This window comes from Miscanthus floridulus, chromosome 6 (genome assembly GCF_019320115.1).
Source record: "Miscanthus floridulus cultivar M001 chromosome 6, ASM1932011v1, whole genome shotgun sequence".
NCBI lineage: Eukaryota > Viridiplantae > Streptophyta > Magnoliopsida > Poales > Poaceae > Miscanthus > Miscanthus floridulus.
This window is the reverse complement of record NC_089585.1, coordinates 85,059,758-85,079,991: the sequence shown is the minus strand read 5'-3', so window position 1 is coordinate 85,079,991 and position 20,234 is coordinate 85,059,758. Positions and strand designations below refer to the sequence as shown.

General features: G+C 41.7%; 1 pseudogene; it reads right to left on the bottom strand.

The window, feature by feature from the left end:
- Positions 1 to 3,504: 3,504 nt before the first annotated feature.
- Positions 3,505 to 20,234, bottom strand: part of LOC136460768 (uncharacterized) — a 33,582-nt pseudogene continuing 16,852 nt past the window's right edge.

The following is a 20,234-nucleotide window of genomic DNA, read 5'->3' as shown; positions in this document are numbered from 1 at the left end:
AGCCAACTAGGAGGAGGAGCCCAAGGTGTAGGAAATCGACGAAGCAGCCGTCGAGGAGGAGTTGCCCGAGTGCCCTGACCACCGTTCGTCCTCTTTCTTGAAAGGCAAGCCCCGGAGCATATTAAGCCTCCCACGTTTTTACAAATACCTTGAGTATATTTTATTCGTTGATGATGCATTAAGTATAGGAATTGGTTGGAACCAATTGTTGCATTATATATCCATCCTTGTCCAGATATCGCACTAAAATCCTAATTAAGTTTAGGAACGGGTTAAATGCTTAGTCATGCTTAGTGCGGTAGAAGTCAAGTGATTTCCTATCACCTGTGAGCTTTAGGATGAGGTGGATCACGGTTGGCTATATAATTGCTATCGTGGAAAAGAACCATGTTAATAATGAATTAAGACCGGGCAGACTCTTGGGTAGGTTTGGACATAGTGACTCCATCTGTGTCGTTTAAGGACCGATACACTGTACTTCCTTATGTCATATTGAACGCAGCCTAACACTTAGCTGGCCGGATAAGTCATTCCGACCGCGAAGCCTAGTAGCTCAATTCAGGCCGGGGACGCGAGCAGGGGTCCGCAATTTGGATGGAAGTAAGGATGTGCAGGGAGCCATTGGCATAAGCCCAAGGGTGGGTTAAGTCACCAAGCACTCATGGTAGAGTGGTTCTCTGATTTTGCTGCACTACTCGGACTCGCGACTTCTGAATTGTACCAACGGTGACTTGTTTGCGACCCTGATGGGGGAAGCAAGGTTTGTGTTAGGAATACCCCTCCAGCTAGATAGGAATCGATTCGAATCGCCGTCTCTCCTAGATAGTGAGAACTTGACTGAGCAGCGGCAACATAGATTCAATTAATTTAACGATATGGTTAAATGGATGATGATGATAATGTTGCCATGATTTATACCTGATATGGTTATTAATGTTTGCATCTTAATCAAATGATTGCTTAGTACAGGTACTAATATAGATGATAGGCTAATGGCTAAAAGTCACTGCTAGTTCAGGTTAAGAGTTGATCATTATTACTTATGCTTTTCCACAAAAAGAAAGTGTCAGCCAGATCCACTAAATTAAGCTATGCATGATCCTTGGTGTCATTTGTTTTGGTTTTCAATAGGTAAGTCTAGCTGAGTACATTCTCGTACTTAGGGTTTATTCCCTCTTGTTGCAGATGACCTTCTATATCAAGGATTCTGTAAGTATTGTTTCCACCCAGCGGGTGACGAAGACTAGATCATGGGCATGATGTCTGATTCTCTTATCTGAATGCTTTTGCAGGTTGTGATCAGCGAACCAGTATTTGTATTTGAACTCGGGTGTGTAAGTTAAACTATTTGCTTTCGCGTACTTTACAAGACTTGTTTTGTAATAATGATGACTCTGAGGTGTTGTAACCTATTTGCAACCGTCTGTGAAATGTTGTAATGTACAATATGTTATGTTGAATTACTGTGATCTTGGTTGTATGCAAGTTGGTTTGAAATCCTTTGAGATTTCAGTTGACTACCAGGTTTATATGGGCTCAAGTGCGAGAATTTGATCATTTTGGCGATTGTTTTTGTACTTGTGCTCTTATAAATTGGTCAGTTCTGTGACATGGAAGCTGGTCACCGAGGGGCCCTAGGTTTATGAACCCGACAAGCTTTTTCCTCCTTTCATTTGGTTTCACACTCACGTGTTCCATCACCCTCGCTTGTTGTTTCTTGCGTGAACCATAGCTGATGTCATCTATCTTCCATGGCTCAGCCTCCCAATCCTAAGAGAAGGTCCCTATCTCTCACTGACTAGAGATCTAGCCTACCAGAGGATCTCCTTGAGTCAGTCGGGTAGCATCTCGCATCAGGTCACGACGCGGCGTCCTTCCGATTTGCTTGCTCCCCATGGTGTGCTGCCGTCCTGTTTGCGACCTTTGGGCCGCTCCTACTGCTCCCATTCGACTCTGACTCGGACTGTGTCGGCTTCTACTACATCCCAGAGAAGAAGGTCTTGTCCAAGACATTGCCCGACATGCGCGGCAAGGTGGCGTGCGGCTCCTTGTGTGGGTGGCTGGCACTCATGGATGAGGCAGTGTCCGTGACGTTGCTGAATCAATTCACCGATGCCCGTGCCCCATGCGTTGAGCTCCCGCTAGCAGGCGAACGTGTCGCGGTGGCAGCGTCATCGGAACATGTGTCTAGGGTCCACGGCTGGTGGGTCCTCCATCCCACCAATGGCTATGGAGACGTGGATGCCGCAGGTAGAGCCATCAAGCTAGAAGACATGAGGGACGTGTTCTTCCATGAGATTGTGCTCTCGGCGCCACCTGACGGCGCCGGCCATGAGTGCGTGACCATAGGCCATGCTTGGGTGCTCCATGGAGGTCACGTTCTGTTGGGTTGGAGTCGACAGTGCATGGATGCTGCTCGACACCAAACTAGAGTTCTCTATGGGGTCCATCGTCCACTACCAAGACAAGTTCTTGGCGATCGACTGCACTAGAAAAATCTTCATCTACAGCAGCAACTGCCGCCGATGCTACTCTAACCACGATGCTGCTGCCATCGCTATCGCCACCTACGGGGCTCAGCCACCGTAGCTACCTAGAATCAAATGGTGAGCTACACATTGTGGGTGCCATGGTGAGCACGTTCTATGAGACACAGAGCTTCACCAATAGTAGCACGATCTACAAGTGCAACCTCCATGATCGTACGCTGGAGTGGTCTAGGGTGAGGGACATCAGTGATCAGACATTGTTCGTGTCTAAATATTTTAATGAAAGCTTCAGTGGAATAAGTGTATCCAAGTACAAGGAGAACAAAATCTACATGTCTAAGCCATTGTATGGGAATCCATACGACTTGGTCCATCGACTGGAGATCGTTGATATTGCTACCGACGCATTTGAAGTGAAGCCCATCCAGGAAAAGATGCAGGGTTCCGAGGCTCTAGGTTGGATGCGACCCAATCTCTAGAAGCTCTAGATTTTGTGAGCCTGCGACACCACGCACTCCGTGACTGTGTTAAATTCATAAACTTTGCTTTTTAAATTAAATGTCATTTAACAGTTGGTATTTAATTTAACAGTATTGTTATCTTATCGTACGATCCGTGTGTTTTTAGTATAAATTGTTAGTTATCCCATAGCAATGCATGGGCACGCTACCTAGTACTGTAAAAATTAAATACCAACGTTAAAGTGATATTTAATCTAAAAAAGCAAAGTTTATGAATTTAACACAGTCACAGAGAGCGCGACGTCATAGGCTCACAGGCTCTACTGTATAGATCTTTCCGTGATGCGGCTAAGATAATGTTTTATATCGGCAGGAAGAAATCTCTGATATTTATTTCTTTCATGCGCTAATAAATCCATGAATAAGTTCTGCCACATCTCCATACCATCCTGTACATAGGTTCGAGTATATATGTAAATATAGGTAAATGCTCGTGCATTGCAATGAGAAAAAACAATGTTACGATAACATATGTATGAACATGTGTTGTACTATTACCTATAAGTATGATGTATGGAACACCAATATTACATAAGTCTTCATGTTGTATAGACCATTATAAAGTTCAAGAAATCATTAGTATTTTACCTTCTATCTTGACTATAAACCATCAGATTAAGGGCCCTAGCATGCATGAAAAAAGACAAAGGTAATATCTTTCGGAACAAGATAATTAGATTTGGATAGGTAACTATAAATGTATCAGACAACCATCTAGACCAATTCCCAACCTACAAAAGTATATATCATGTGTTAACAATCAATAGTGCAAGTGAGGTGTCATGCATAGCCCCTATTCTAGGTTGTTTGTTTGTTCATCATGCAATTGCAAGCATTTCACTAATTTAAGCACATACAAAGTTCTTAAGCTGTGTGCCTGATCCAAAGCTTAAGTCGCTAGCTAGAATCGGCAGAACTCTTGAGTCCACAATTGGGTCAGATATAGTATCCGTGTATATCTCATTCTCTGATTCACGAAGGATGGCATTAAACATAGCAATATCTAAATGAGCTACGCAATGCTCCATCACCTGATAGAAACATAAAAAATTTCATGACTTCACATAAAAGATACCATTACCAAAGAAACAAAAATCAGCATCTAAAAGCATACCAATTTTGCAAATACTGGTAAACATCCACACTCATGTCCACCAGCACGAAGAGGACAACTTTTGTTGAATGCATCATCAAATGCAGTTTTCCAGAGATCAATAGAAAAACTCCTATGTTGTTGATCACCCAAAAAGCCCTAACAACCTCCCAATCTTTGGAGTTGACAAATCTTCTATAGGGGTTTGCATGTGGGGTGTCATTGCATTCGAAATGAAAATCCTTCATAAAACTAAAAAATGAATTAGTTTGTAGTAGGTTTTACTCATCACTGTTTTACAGGAGCCATACTCAGCTTTTTGGAAAGTGCCAAGACAGTAATATGGTTAACCTTTATATGCCACCACATCTTCTCCAATGCATCTACAATGTGCTAGTTTCGCGCCAATCATCTAGCAGCTTCATGATATTGGGTATACTTGCCATTGTAGTTACTTTTCCATCGTGTTGTAGCAAAACTCCTCTCAGGCTTCTTTGCACCATTTCTGCTGAAAATCTTAAATGGACTTGAGTGCCATGAAGTACCAAATGTTTGTGCAATGTCTCTCGGGACAAATGTGTTTGATAGCCAAAATGTCAGCCTACATCAAAATTAGGTTCTTACTTCTTAAATTTTGATCTGAAAGAATTGATGCTAACAACAATAAGGGAAACAAATGGTAGAACGTAGTCATAATTTACCTTGAAACATTATTGCCATGAGATTTTGAAACAAGCAGAAGCCCTAGAAACTGAATTTTTTGCAACTGAAGCTTTCCTATCTGAGGATCAAAATTTTGATGCATGAATGTAAATCCTAGATAAATGGGGAGCTAGCGTATGAAACTTAAGTGATGAACAACCATGCTCTAGCACCACAGAGTAGAGAGAAACCTCAAGAGCAGCCTCATTATTTTCATACAAAACTTAGTTGCCATTATCAACTAGGTTTTCTTCAGTATTAGCAATTTCATAGTCAGTGCCCCAAATCTAATCACATTTCAGAGTTTCATCCAAATATCGATCTCCTTTGCCTCTTCAGTGGCTTTGCCTTCAATCTCTCTATCCTCAATGGCATTACCATTAGTTACTTTGCTTTGAATAGGTTTATCATTAGTGACTTGACATTCAATGGCCTTATCATCCTTTATTCCGTCCTCAATGTCCTCATCATTCTTTGCTCTGTCTCAATAGCTTTGTCATCGGTGGCTCTGCCTTCAACAGTCCTATCATCCTTGATTCTGCCCTCAACTGCTTTATCATCTATGGGTTATTAGTAAAAAAAGAAAAAATCCATCCCAAAGAAAAAAGGAACAAAACTTACACCATTTAAACATGAAAAGATCAGACAAATATTAAAGCAATGGATATTAATATGATTGTTATTTTACATCTACAGGCAACAAATCATGAATGAATCATTGATGTCTAATGGAATGCATAAATAACCAATGCCATAGTCATAAATTAAGTCTGTTAAGCTAAAGAAAACAGAGAGACAAAAACAACCATTTCCCTTGCTTATCTGAACAATCCAACAGTTGCTGCTGCTTTCACTTCATCAACAGAAGATAAATATCAAGTCATTGCTAGTTTCTTCTAAACTGTCATGCCTGCTTGTTCACAAAGGTGGGAACATCATCACAAGATTATGTAAATTCGATTAGCATTCTATCTCTTTCTAGCAAGAAGCCAATTATGGCTACCAGCTCAAGATTATGATTTAGTACTACATACTACCACCTTATTAATTCTAGAGCTCAGAGAAATGATGTGGTAAGATATTTCACTACCTTAAACAATCCCTGTTTGTATTATTACCAGCAATAATCTTAGTATTTTTTATGAAACTATCCGAAGGTACAAAATTACACGTGACAATCGAGTCATGCAAAGATTAGATAGAAAATATCAACGGTGTATGAACCCCATCATCTTATTCCTCATCATCATCCCCAGCATCATCCTACTCAATGGCTCGCCATGGTACAACGGCAGACTAAGCACCATAAAAAAATAGGAAAAAAAGATTATTAAGGTTGACTGAATTTTGACACCAGTCTATACACTCACAATCACCGATTTCAATGAGTGCCATCAGCCTTTCGGCAATGTCGAGCTCCTCGGTGTCCTACAGGGGGCACGCAAAGGTCTCAAGATCATGTACTCACCACCAGCAGCATCATGTATGCCCATTCTAGCAAAAAGTAGGAGGAATCAGCAGCGATCAGTGAAGTGCCCGGCCTAGGCACAATCAACCCCACGAGATTGGCCTCTTGCTAGCTCCTGGACGACGCAGGCGAGGGCGAGATTGACCTCTTGCTAGCTGAGGCCAGTGAATGACCACCTCCCGGTAGCTGGCGGCGCAACCGCCACCATAACGTGGTAGATAATCATGTTCAGTTGTTTTGTATGAAGGAAAATCATAACCTCTTGATGAGAATAATTTCTTATTTGATTTGATTTGATTGATTGATAGTAGTTTCCTTTTGCATGCAAGAAAGTTATATCACAACAGGCGTGATGGTCATGCGAGGGAGCACTTCCTTTTGCATGGAAGGAAACTGCCATGATTGCCACTACACGTAGGTCTCATGCAAGGAAAATCCACAACTACATGCAAGGAAGATCAACAACTATCGTGATTGTCGCACGGAGGTGGGATCTATCGCATGGGGCGGCAGATGGACGAACCAAGGCAATTGTCGCACCAAAATGATGTCCACACTTTATTCTTTTTAGTTGTAGGAGATATTACCACCTTATTAACTCTAGAGCTCAGAGAAATGATGTGGTAAGATATTTCACTATCTTAAACAATCCTTGTTTGTATTATTACTAGCAATAATCTTAGTATTTTTTATGAAACTATCCAAAGGTACAAAATTACATGTGACAATCGAGTCATGCAAAGATTAGATAGAAAATATCAACAGTGTATGAACCCCATCATCTTCTTCCTCATCATCGTCCCTAGCATCATCCTGCTTAATGGCTCGCCATGGTACAGCGGCAGATTAAGCACCATACAAAAATAGGAAAAAAAGATTATCAAGGTTGACTGAATTTTGACATTGGTCTGTACACTCACAATCATCGATTTCAACAAGCGCCATCAGCCTGTCGACAACATCAAGCTCCTCAGTGTCCTATAGGGGGGCACGTGAAGGCCTCAAGATCACATACTCGCCACCGGCAGCATCATGTATGCATGTTCCTACAAAAAATAGGAGGAATCAGCAGCGATCAGCGAAGTGCTCGGCCTAGGTGCAATCGACCTGCGAGATTGGCCTCTAGCTAGCTCCTAGACGACATGGGCGAGGGCGAGATTGTCCTCTTACTAGCTGAGGCCAGTGAACGGCCACCTCCCATCAGCTGGTGGCATGACCGCCACCATAGGGATCGACTACCACCGCAATGTGGTAGATAATCATGTTCGGTTGTTTTGCATGAAGGAAAATCATAACCTCTTGATGAGAATAATTTCTTATTTGATTTAATTTGATTGATTGATAGTAGTTTCCTTTTGCATGCAAGAAAGTTATATCATAAAAGGCATGATGGTCTCATGAGGGAGCACTTCCTTTTGCATGGAAGGAAACTGCCATGATTGCCACCGCACGTGGGTCTCATGCAAGGAAAATCAACAACTGTCGTGATTGTCGCATGGAGGTGGGATCGATCGCATGGGGTGGCAGACGAACAAACCAAGGCAATTGTCGCACCAAAACGATGTCCACACTTTGTTTTTTTAGTTGTAGGAGATTTGTGCCAGATAAGTCACACCTAAGGAATGTTCTCCCTTCACTGGAAAAAATCGTATGTCATGTTGCTAATTTTGGTTGTTTCTACCTTCAAGCCATGCTCAATTTGCTAAATAACAATTGTGTTCTTTCATCCCCATTTGAGTAAATCTCTATAGTGCTTTCATGTTACCTTTGTCTTTCATAGTAAATTTTGGTTTGGAAGTACTCGACATACTTTCAAAGGTTTTTTAAATTAAGTGATGTGCTTAGGTTAAAATACCTTCTTTAATCAAATTAGACATGGAGTACAGTTTGGTTATTGAACTGAAAATTGCCTTAGTAGACACTGGCTATTTTGTTGGACTAACCCCTGCAAGAAACTATCAATCCAATTTGGGTAAGTCACGAGATGAATTCAAATTAGAGATGAAGCAAGGCACATGATGAACTCCAATAACATTGTGCAAAGAAGACATGGCTTATTCAACATGGATGAAAGAACTATGTGATTCCCCAAACTTATGGACAACAAACCATGCTTCAAATTTATTGTATTCCCTCGGGTATGTCTCCACTAACATTTTGTAGGGATGAGCTACACCTATTCATGGTTTGGCATGAATCTAAAAAACCCAGCCACCACTATAGTATGGAATAAAGAGGAAGAAGATGAGTGCCATAAAATGATGAGTGGAGCGGAAGGACCAACAAGGTGTTAAAAGATCAAAGAGCAGAAAGATGACATGACAAAAGGATGAGAAAGAAGGAGTGCAACCTAGGAGACAAGAAGCTCATGAACAACTCAAACTACGAGGCTAGCCGAACAAGGAAAACCTCAAGCAAAAAGGAAAGGACCATCACAAGTCATCTACCCATCATCATATGGTGCTATCACGCCCCAATGACAAAGGTAACATCCAAAGGTAAATGGCCATTATTTAAAAAAATTCTTGATTCTGGTAGGCACATAAATAAAAAAACAAATATGTTTAAGTCACAACTTACTCCATCCAATTTGACTAACTCAATATGTTTAGTTCTTCAAGCTTGTTCCTAGCATCATTTTCTTGATCTCATAGCCTTAACCAAATGATCTAAAACTTTGCACATCTTATCTCTGCAAGATGATAGTCATAATCATGTAAAGATTTATAGATAGACAATCCTTCCAAGGTTAAGAAACTCAACCCTTTTTGCCAAATGTACTTAAATGCTACACTCATGCTCAATCTTTTGATCTTATCACCCATGACATAATTGAACAAAACACACAACATCAACTTCATCTTATTCAATGTACCTTAGGTTAGAGAAGAATAAATAAAGTTTTAGTTCTATTGGTGTTTTCCCACCAACAGAGCACATGCACTTGATCTCTATCTTGTCTCATGAGCAGAACACACTTCAAGCAAAGTATAGGAGAGTTAGTTGATTCCTCAATGAAAGCTCTAGTTTAGTTTTGGTGAATTGATGGAACCCTAAGTGCTAACCTAGTTTATCAAGTGATCATGATATAGGTTCATCACCTATATCATCAAGATTCTCATGTGCTCCTTGGGAGCCATTAGATTCATCAAATTCCATATCATATTTTCTTCAACCAAGCCGGTGGCATGATTAAATACTCTATATGCTTTGAACTTTGATGAGTAACCAACAAGAAAACCAATATCACAACGTCTTTGGAACTTCCCTAGGTGTTGCCGCTACTTGTAGATGTAGCATTTGCAACCAAACACCCTAAAGAAGGAGACGTCCGGCTTCTTCCCATTGAGCAACTCATAAGGTGTCTTGCCAAGGAACTTTTGAAGAAATAGGCGGTTTGATGCATAGCATGCGGTGTTGATTGCTTCCGCCCATAGAGCTTTGAGGGTGTTGTACTCATCTAGCATTGTCTTTGCAAGAGTGATCAAGGTCCGGTTCTTTCTCTCAACTACACCATTTTGTTGAGGAGTATCAGTTGTAGAGACTTCATGCTTGATCCCAACTTCATCACAATAAGCTTCAATATTTGTGTTGTCAAATTCTTTTTCATTGTCACTACTTATCTTCTTGAGCTTCACTTCAAATTCATTTTGAGCTCTCTTGGCAAACTTCTTGAAGCAAGATGCAACTTCAGATTTGTCATGAAGGAAGAATACCCATGTATACCTTGAATAGTCATCAACAATCACAAGACAATAGAGATTCCCTCCCAAACTCTTGTATGTTGTTGGTCCAAATAAATTCATGTGTAGGAGTTCTAGCACTCTTGTGGTTGACATGAAAGCTTTGGTTGGATGAGTATTTACAACTTGCTTGCCGGCTTGACATGCACTACAAAGCTTGTCCTTTTCAAACTTCACATCCTTCAACCCTCTCACCAAATCATTCTTCATAAGCTTCTTGAGTGAACTCATACCAACATGAGCAAGTCTTCTATGCCATAGCCACCCAAGTGTTGTTTTGGTGAATTGGCAAGTCTTCAAATTTGCATCTTCAGAGGTGAAGTCCACTAGATATAAGTTGTTGTATCTAAATCCATTGAATATCACTTGATTATCATCTACCTTGGATACAACAACCTCCTTCTCGGTGAACAAACATTTGAAGCCAAGATCACACAATTGTCCAACGGATTAGCAAGTTGAAGCTCAATGAGTCAACATATAGCACATTGGAGATGAAATGATCATTTGATATTGCCACTTTGCCTAATCCTTTAACCTTGCCCTTTGAATTATCTCCAAATGTTATTTTCTCTTGTCCATCTACCTCTTCATCTAGTGAGGTGAACATACAAGGATCATCGGTCATATGTTGAGTGCAACCACTATCAATAACCCAATGACTTCCACCGGTCTTGTAGTTCACCTACACACAAGAGATTCAAGCTTTAGGAATCCAAACTTGTTGAGGGCCCTTCACCTTCTCAACAAGTGACTTAGCCACCCAAATCTTCTTAGGCCTATTCTTGTTAGGGGGACCTAAGAACATGACTTTCATCTTCCCACTAGAGTCCTTTCTAAGCATGTAGTGAGCATTGAAGGCAGAGGGTCTAGCATGCTTGGGCAAGGGTTATGGCGGTGGAGTTTGGCACTCATGAGCAAAGTGGCCTTCTTGTCCACACTCAAAACATCTCTTTGGCTTTGGCTTTGGCTTTGATTGTGGTTGCTGAACTTGAGCCTTCTTCTTCTCTACACTTGCCACATATCCAATGCCACTTCTATCCATCTTCATGATGGTGTTCATGAGTAGCTCACTTTGGAGGTGCTTGCCTCTAGCAAACTTGCTCAACCCAATCTTGAGATGCTCTTTCTCCAACTTGAGCTTCTTATTTTCTTCCTTTAGAGCATCATCTTTCTTCTCTTCCTTGAGCTTCTTGTTTTCTTCTTTGAGCTTCTCATTCTCAAGGATCAACTCTTTGTCATGATCAAGAGTTTCTAGCACAATGGTGTTGTGGCTTTTCATTTCTTCAAGATCTTTCATGAGCTTTTCATTTCTGTTCTTGAGCTTGACATATTCATCATAGTCATTGCATTCAACCACTTGCTTGCCTTTGCCACTAGATCCTTGCTCAATGCTCTCATCAATCAAATCATCACATGATGTAGCTATATCAATCTTAACAACATGGTTAGTAGCATCATGTGGCTCATTTGGTAAAAATTCTTGAGCAATAACAAGAGTATCATGATTGATCTTAAGAGTTGTATACTCATCTTTTAGCTTGTTGTGGCTAGTGATGAGCTCATTGTGCACCCACTCAAGTTTATCATGTTTATCTTTAAGCTCTTTCTTAGAAGATTTGAGCTCCTTGAGTTTGGATGATATAGCATCATTAGTTTCACTAAGCTCATCATTAGCCTTTTCCAACGTATCGCACTTTACTAAGAGTGAATCATTTTTAGCATCAAGCTTTTCATTTGTAGCTCTACTCTTTCTAATGATCTTAGTGTATTTTCTTAGTATTTTGACAAGATCATCATATGAAGGTGAATCATCATCATCGCTATCACTATCATCATCACTAGCTTGCTCATCATCACTACTATCATCATTCTTAGTTACCTTGCGTTCACCCTTGGCCATAAGGCATAGGTATGTAGAGGATGATGGCGATGGTGGCGGTGAAGATGGAAGATCAATAGCAATGGCAGCCACCTTCTCATTGTCACTATCATCATCGGATGATCCACTAGATGAATCAATGTCCATGAGCCAATCACCGACGATGTAGGCCTTTCCAATTTTCTTCTTCTTGTGGAAGTCCCTCTTTTTGCCATCTCTCTTCTTGTATGGCTTGTTCTTCTTTTTCTCATCTTCATCTTCATTACTTGAGTTATCTTTCTTGCCCTTGTTCTTGTTCTTGAACTTGTCTTTCTTGGGCTTGGGGCATTGATGTGCTAGATGACCAAGTTCACCACAATTGAAGCAATCCATTTTGGAGATTGGCTTTCTTCTAGAGCTTATGAAGAACTTCTTCTTCTTGCCGTCGAACTTGATACCACTCTTGTTTAGCTTCTTTAGCATCTTGGTGGCTTTCTTCACCATGAGAGCAAGATTTTCATCTTCATCTTCTTCATCACTTGAGCTCTTATACTCAAGTCTTGCTTTGCCCTTGTCTTGGCTAGCTTTGAATGCTAAGTCCTTCTCTTTCTTCTTGGTAGAGGATGAGCCATCTAGTGGCATGATGTGCATGTACATCTCATGAGCATTGATCTTTCCCAAGATTTGTATCGGTGTAGCGGTGGAAAGATCACCTTGGTGTAACACGGTCACAATATGCCCATATTTGTCAATGGGGAGGACACTCAAGATCTTTCTCACAACGTTAGATGGTGACATTTGAGTAAGTCCAAGCCCATTGACTTCCTCTACAAGAACATTCAAACATGAATACATCTCATTAGCACATTCTTTGGGAAGCATCTCAAATGAATTTAGCTTTTTAATCACAAGATGATAGCATTCCTCACGCTCACTCTTGGTTCCCTCATGGAGCGCACAAACGTCCAACCATAGTGCATGGGCGTCTTTGTGGTTCCTTACGCGGTTGAACACATCTTTGCAAAGGCCTCTAAAGATGGCGTTTTGAGCCTTTGCATTCCATTTTTCATAATTAACCTCATTGCCTTGTAAGTTAGTAGCATCCCGAGGTTTTGGGAAGCCTTGTGAGGCGGCTCTAAGAATACCAACATCTAGAGTTTCTAAGTACGCCTCCATGTAGATTTTCCAATATGGAAAGCCATCTCCCTCAAAGATAGGAGGAGGTCCATCCCCGTGAGATATCTTGCTCTAAGCGGTTAAGCTTAAAAACGTGAGCACGAGGCTCTGATACCAATTGAAAGGATCAAGATGCCCAAGAGGGGGGGTGAATTGGGCTAATTCAAAATTTTCTTGCAATAATTAAATCCTATGGTTAGCCCAATTAACCCCTTGTGCCTAAAAAAGTGTTTCTATTAATCTAACGCACAACGGACTTGCAACCTATGTTCCAAACTTACTCTAGCATGACAATTCTATGAATGTAAAGACAAGTATTGAATTGCTCAAAGTAAATGCTCAAAGTAAATAGAGAGAGAGAGGAACGCGGTGATGTTTTGCCGAGGTATCGGAGAGTCGCCACTCCCCACTATTCCTCATTGGAGCACCCGCGCAAGGGTGTAGCTCCCCCTTGATCCGTGCAAGGATCAAGTGCTCTCTACGGGTTGATTCTTTGACACTTCATCGCACGAATCACCCAAAACCGCTCACAACTTGAGTTGGGTCACCCACAAGCTCCGTCGGGTGATCACCAAGCTCCCAATCACCACCAAGCCATCTAGGTGATGGCGATCACCAAGAGTAACAAGCACAAACTCTCACTTGACCACATGAAGCCTAATGATAACGGTGGATGCACACTTTGCTACTCTTGATTCACTAATGAGGCTACTCTCTTGGATTCACGAATCTCAATCACCTCACTAGGACCTCTCTTGGCACTCACAAACATGTTTCTCAGCTATTGGAATGAGCAAAAGTGACTCCACACACGAGTGGAGCTTCTATTTATAAGGCAGCCTAAAAAAACAAACCGTTATGAGCTTCTATGGGGTGACCGAACGCTCTGGTCATGTTGACTGGACGCTCTGGTCAGTTCAACCTGCACACCAGTGTTAAAGTGTTGATCGAACGCTGACAGGGTCCGATCACCACTGACCGGACGTGTCCGGTCGCATTAAACCCTCACTAGATGCTTACTGTACTCGACCAGACGCTGGATCCTCAGGGTCCGGTTAGTACCAACCGGACGTGTCCGGTCATAGAATTCCTTCTCTAGAACCTTACTGGAGTCGACCGGACGCTGCCTTTCAGCGTCCGGTCACTTGACCACTCCAGCGTCTGGTCGCACCGAACGTAGTCTCTTGATCAAATGAACTGACTGGACCCTACGGCCAGCGTCCGGTCGCACCGAAGCCAGCGTCCGGTCAGTATTTGACCCTCTATTCACTTCCAACTCTCGAACATATGTTAATGAAGTTTGCTCCATAGGATCATAGGGCTGTCGTGGAGCTACCTAGTGCTAGTTTTAACAAGTGTGCACCACACCTAACTCACTAGACTCACCTAGGTCAAGCTACCCATCCATATCCCCCTTAATAGTACGGCCAAAGGAAAAACAAAGTCCTAAACTACTCTAAGTGTCACTCCAACTCCAATCGACACTTAGAACTAGTCATTCTTAACCTTGTCATCCATCCTTTGAAAACTGAAATGATTTCCATCATAGGGGCATGACAACCTTGATTGCCCAATTGATCTCCATTACCATGACCTAACTTAATTGCCTCTGCAAAACACACGTTAGTTATAGTAATCTTGTATTGTCATTAATCACCAAAACCCAACAAGGGGCCTAGATTCTTTCAAATATGACTGGAGCATCCGGTCACCCCGTGTTGTGCCTAGTGAAGGGGTACAATGGCTCTATTTTGTGGGGGCTTCTATTTAAGCCCCTATGGCCAGCTCAAGCTCACTCTCTTGGCCATTTACATTGAAATAGCAACCTTGTAAGCTTAGCCAAATCCCTCCCACTCATCTCCATCATAGATTCAACATCTTTGTGAGATTGGGAGAGAATCCAAGTGCATTGCTTGAGTGTTTGCATCTAGAGACACTTGGTGTTCGTGTTTTGCTATAGGATTTGCTTGTTACTCTTGGTGGTTGCCGCCAGCTAGATGGCTTGGAGCAGCGAGGATCATCGAGTGGAGCGTGGTGATTGTCTCCGGCTCTGATCATGGTGATTATGAGGGGTTCTTGACCTTTCCCCGATAGAGAGCCAAAAGGTACTCTAGTGGATTGCTCATGGCTTGTGTGATCCTTATCTTATGTTGGTTGTGTGGCACCCTATTGAGGGTTTGGCATGTGATGCCAATTAGCTCATGAACCTCCAAGTGAGTGAATCACCACAACGAGGAGTAGCTTGCCGGCAAGCAAGTGAACCTCGGTAAAAAATCATTGTGTTCATTATTTGATTCTGAGGTGATTGGTCTTCATTGGTATTCATTCTTGTGATTGATTGGCTCCTTCTTCGACATGGCGGTATAAACAAATTGCTCACTCTCTTTACATTACCGCAAACTAGTTGTTAAGCTCTTTAGTGTAGCTAGTTGTGAGAGCTTGTTAGTTTGGTTAGTGTGGCTCTTTAGTTAGCTTTTGAGAGCACACTAACATAGTGTAGTGTCATAGCTATTGTGTGGATAGAAACTATGTAAACTAGAATTGTGGTAGGTGGCTTGCATTTTTAGTAGGCTAGCACAACTACTTGCTTCGCCTCATAATTGTCTAACCGGTTTGTTAAGTGTTGTTGTAGAAATTTTTAATAGGCTATTCACCCCCCCTCTAGCCATTAGGACCTTTCACCCAAATTTCTACAAAGATCTGAACTTGTCAAACCAAAATTAAAACTCAAAACCAAGATGGATTTGGCAGAAGAAGGTGACATGATCATTATAGATGCATCATCACAAGAATTCTCAACTTCAAAGCAAACCAAGGTACTTGATCAATGAACTTCACAAGGAGAAGTCCGGTTCGAAAGATTTACAACACCGAACCCTCACCAAAAGAGCTAGCTTGGGGGAGAAGCACTCTTGTGTATCCATGTAAGTATTCTTTCCCCTTTTGTTTTAGTTTTAAGTTTCTTTTAATTAGTAAAAAAATGATGAATGAAAACAAAATAAAAAGTTATCTTTATAATAAATATATATATCTATAGTAATAATGTGTGATCTAGTAAAATTGCAAACAAAATAAAAGGGTGTGTCTATTTGCTTTAATTTGTTTTTAAGTGCTGAATAAAGAGGACTCAGTATAATCTCTTAAATGGAAATAATGAATAGTTGCTCTATTGTAATTCCTTTCAAGCACCTAGTTTTCAGCCTTTAATTCTCCTGAGTTTATAACACCCTAGTTGTTTGGCTCCCACAAAATTGCATTTCATTTCATAAACATGTGCATCATCTATCTCATCATGCCATTGTACTGAAACATGTATACGCAATATTCTCAATTATGTTTGTTTCATACTTGATTGCTTGTTAGTGGTAGTAGTGCAACATGTGAATGCAACATGAGTTTCTCATACCTTGAAACATGGCAACATGGTAGTAATATGACAAGTTTAAAATTACAACAAAGTCATGAAACATGTGAAACATGGAATTGCAGCATTAGAGTAAAATTTGATTGTTTTGTTGCTTCATCACATGTGATCATTAGAAGTTGGTGTAGCACTTGTGTAGTGTGGTTAATTAGGGTCTAATACACCTTAACTACACTTAGGGTAATTGATGGGACATTGTTCATGTGGACCAAAATGACTAAATTGCCCTCTAGTGGAGGTTTGACTTAGAATGACCCACAGAGTGACTCTGTTTGACTGATTAAAAAGTCCAACCTAGAGATCTTGCATGGCTGTGCACCCTTTACCAAAGTTGTAGCCAATTTATCAAGGAACAAAAGTTATTTTGTGACCAACTCATGAAAATGTGTGGAACAGTCTCAAACATGGCCCACAAGTCAGATTTGGGGTTGAATTCTACACTTAGAATTTTTCTAAGTCCATAAGACGGTTTTTAGTTTCGTGTATCATTGTTTGGAGCCTTGTATCTCCCTAACTAGGACGAACCAACTTGAGCTCCAATTGACAAAGTTGTTGTCCTCACTTAGATCTTCAATTTTGTCAACTATACCATGAACCAGATCGCCACCGTTTGGGAGATATAGATCACCAAAATCACGCTGTCAGTCGTGTCATCGGGCGTCCATTCAGCCATTTCAGAAAACCGTCAGAAGGACACCGTGGCCGCCCAGTTCAAGGGCTGACCACCGCATGGTGTGCATGCTCTACCAGCGCCTCCATGTCGCGCGTCCATGCTCCAGATGAAAGCCGGCGCCTCGCTCACCCGCTTTTCATCTCGCCATTTCCTCTTGGCCATCTCCTTCCACGCGAGCGCGGCGACCGGGAAGCCGTGGCCACCACCGAGCCAAATCCACCATAACCGAGCGCCATTGCCCAATTCCTCTGAACCACAGCACCACCGTGAGCTCCTCCACGCCCTTGACCCCACCATCATCTCGTTTTCGCCTTAGGTAGAGCTCACCGTGAAGGCGGCTCCACTGGGTCGCCATGACCGTCGTCGGCCGAGCTCGCATGTGGCTGTGCCGCTCAAGCCTCTTACCATTCCCTCTCCCTTGCTCTGGGTCCAGTGAGTGATGCTAATGCTCATAGGGTAGGCCACTAGGGCCGTGACGCCGTCGCCTCGCCGGAGCTGGCCAACCCATGGCCGTGCGCCGCCATGGTCGTCGCCACTCCCTCTAGCCGCTGGAATCACTACAATAGATGGTATCCCAAGGTGTGCATGGGTGAGGCGAACACGTTGGCACCGATAGCCTCGCCGGAGCTGCCACCGGCGACGAGCTATGCCGTCGTCCCTTCTTCCTCCCCTGTCTGTCTCGCTGTCTTGCGGGGCCCGCTCGTCAGTCGTCGAGCTGAGGCGGGAGCCGACCTAGGCCACGCCGTGTTCTGGGCTGCGCTAGCGCGTGCTTCGCGGGCCGTCGTGTTCTTCTGGGCCGGCCCAGCAGTAGGGTTAGGTTTTCCATTTTGTTTCGTTTTATTCTTTTTCATAGATTTGTGTACATATTCAAAAATGTGTATCTCTTAGTTGGTAGATCCAAATGATGTGGTTCCAATTTTGTTGAGTTCCTGGTAATGTCTAGTTTATATTAAAAATATAATTTATGCCTTGTTCTGTTATGAAAAATGGAGTTGCTAATTATCTCTTTTAATCATGTGGGAAATAGGGGTAATTATATCTTTTTCTTTGTAGCTCCAAATGGCATGAAATTTTTATGGTGTACTGCTCATATCATGAATAGCTTGTAGTTAAATTTTCATACATTTTCGACACTGTATGAAGGAGTTAAGTAATTCTCTTGTTTGCATGGATGGATCTTGTGTGAATTTTCATAATTTTTCTATAGATCTAGTAAAGGTTAAATTTGGTGAGTGCTATTCTTATGCTAGAATGATACTAGGAAAAATGTGAAATCTATTGCTTGACACTTTTCCATAGGGTTTCCTAATTATGCTAGAAATAGACTTGCCATCTGTTATTTTTGATACAACAAGTTCTGCTTGTCCAATTGCTTTGAAATTTTTATGGTAGTCTATGCGAAGCATGAGGTAGCTACTATAATTTTTGTAGATTTTTCTATATAGTTTTACTATATGTTGCTTTAATCACCTAATTAACTAAATAAATTAGAAAAGGACATTAAATAATTTATTTAGAAGTTGGCACTATACTTTCTGATGTTCCTCTGGTATGCACAACAAGTTGGCAAACTTGGTTTGGTCTAATTATGCTTTTGCATCATCACTAAATATTTAATTTGGTAAACCTGCCATTTCTGGACAGATTCTAGGTTTACTTGAATTCGATCCAATTAACGTAAGAATCATGCTTTGATGTTTATAAATGATTTGTAGAGAATTTCATAAGCTTTCCAAAATGTCCTCTTGCAAGTCATTTGAAATTGTAGAACTCTTGTTGTGATTGAATTAAGGAACTGCTCGTTTGCATATGAAACTTTAACTGTTGATTTAAGTATGCCTTTATGATTCCTAAGCTTGTGGTAATGTTCCTAGGTGTTAGGCATTTAACTGAAGATGAGCATCTTTATCTTAGGTTATGCAAGTTAGCTAAGTTGATCTTGTTCTTCAAGTTAAATTAGATACATGTTTTAAAGTGATTTGAATAGAGCTATTCTTAATCGGTAAACGAGTGTCTAGTGATGTTTTCGTTAAACACTTACTATGATTCATTCATCATGAGCATCACGTCATTCCTTATGCATCTATGATATTTATCTTGTGCATCGGCATGCAATAGGTGTACCAGAAGGTGTGACACTGTTGGAATTTGAGGAACCGAGCGGGGAGCAGCAGCAGCCAACACCGGAGGTTCAGGAGGTGTAGCCCTCGGGAGAAGTGCTAGATGAGGTCGTCGTTGAGTGCCCGGATCACCGTCCGTGCAACTTTGTGAAAGGCAAGCCCTGGAGCATATTAAGCCTCCTAATTTCTGAAATGCAGTTAAAGTATTATTGTTACATATATATATTATTGCATTAAGTTTAGGTATTGGATGCAAACACTTGCTGCATTGGTTATCCAATCCTTGTCCAGATATTGATACCCTAAATCCTATGTAGCTCAGGTTCGGGTAGTGCTTAGCCCTGCTTAAACGTGGTAGAAGTCAGGTGATTTCCTGTCACCTACGAGATATAGGAATATACATATGGCATGGTTGGCTATATTTGCTATCATGGAAAAGAACCAGGCTTAATTTGAAATGAAGACCGGGCGGAGGCTTGCCGGTTTGTAGTGACTCTGTCTGTGTCGCTTAAGGACTGAATCTTGGAGCCTTTCTTGTTCATGTTGAACGCATGCCTCTCTCTTAGTTGGCTGTGTCCGAAGACCGACCATAAAGCCGAGTAGCTCACCTCAGGCTAGGAGTTGATAAGTATAAAGTATGCCTCGGAAGGGAGCCGTAGGCATGAGTCCAAGGGCAGGTGATTTAAAAGTCCCGATCGTCCTGGCAGAAGGGTAATCCCTGAGAGTGCTGGCGCTGATCGAACCCATGAATTTGGTTCCTGAGTTGTCCCAAAGGTGACCCACGGCTACCCTTGTAAAGTATGCCAGGGTGAGAGTTAGGAATACCCCCTCAGCTGAGTTGTAATTCGATTCGAGTCGCCGTCTCTCCCGGTTAGTGAGAACTTGACGGGCTTATCTCCAAAGTAGATACACTAAATAACATAATGGTTTAGAAATGATGATATGATGATGACAGCCTTATTAT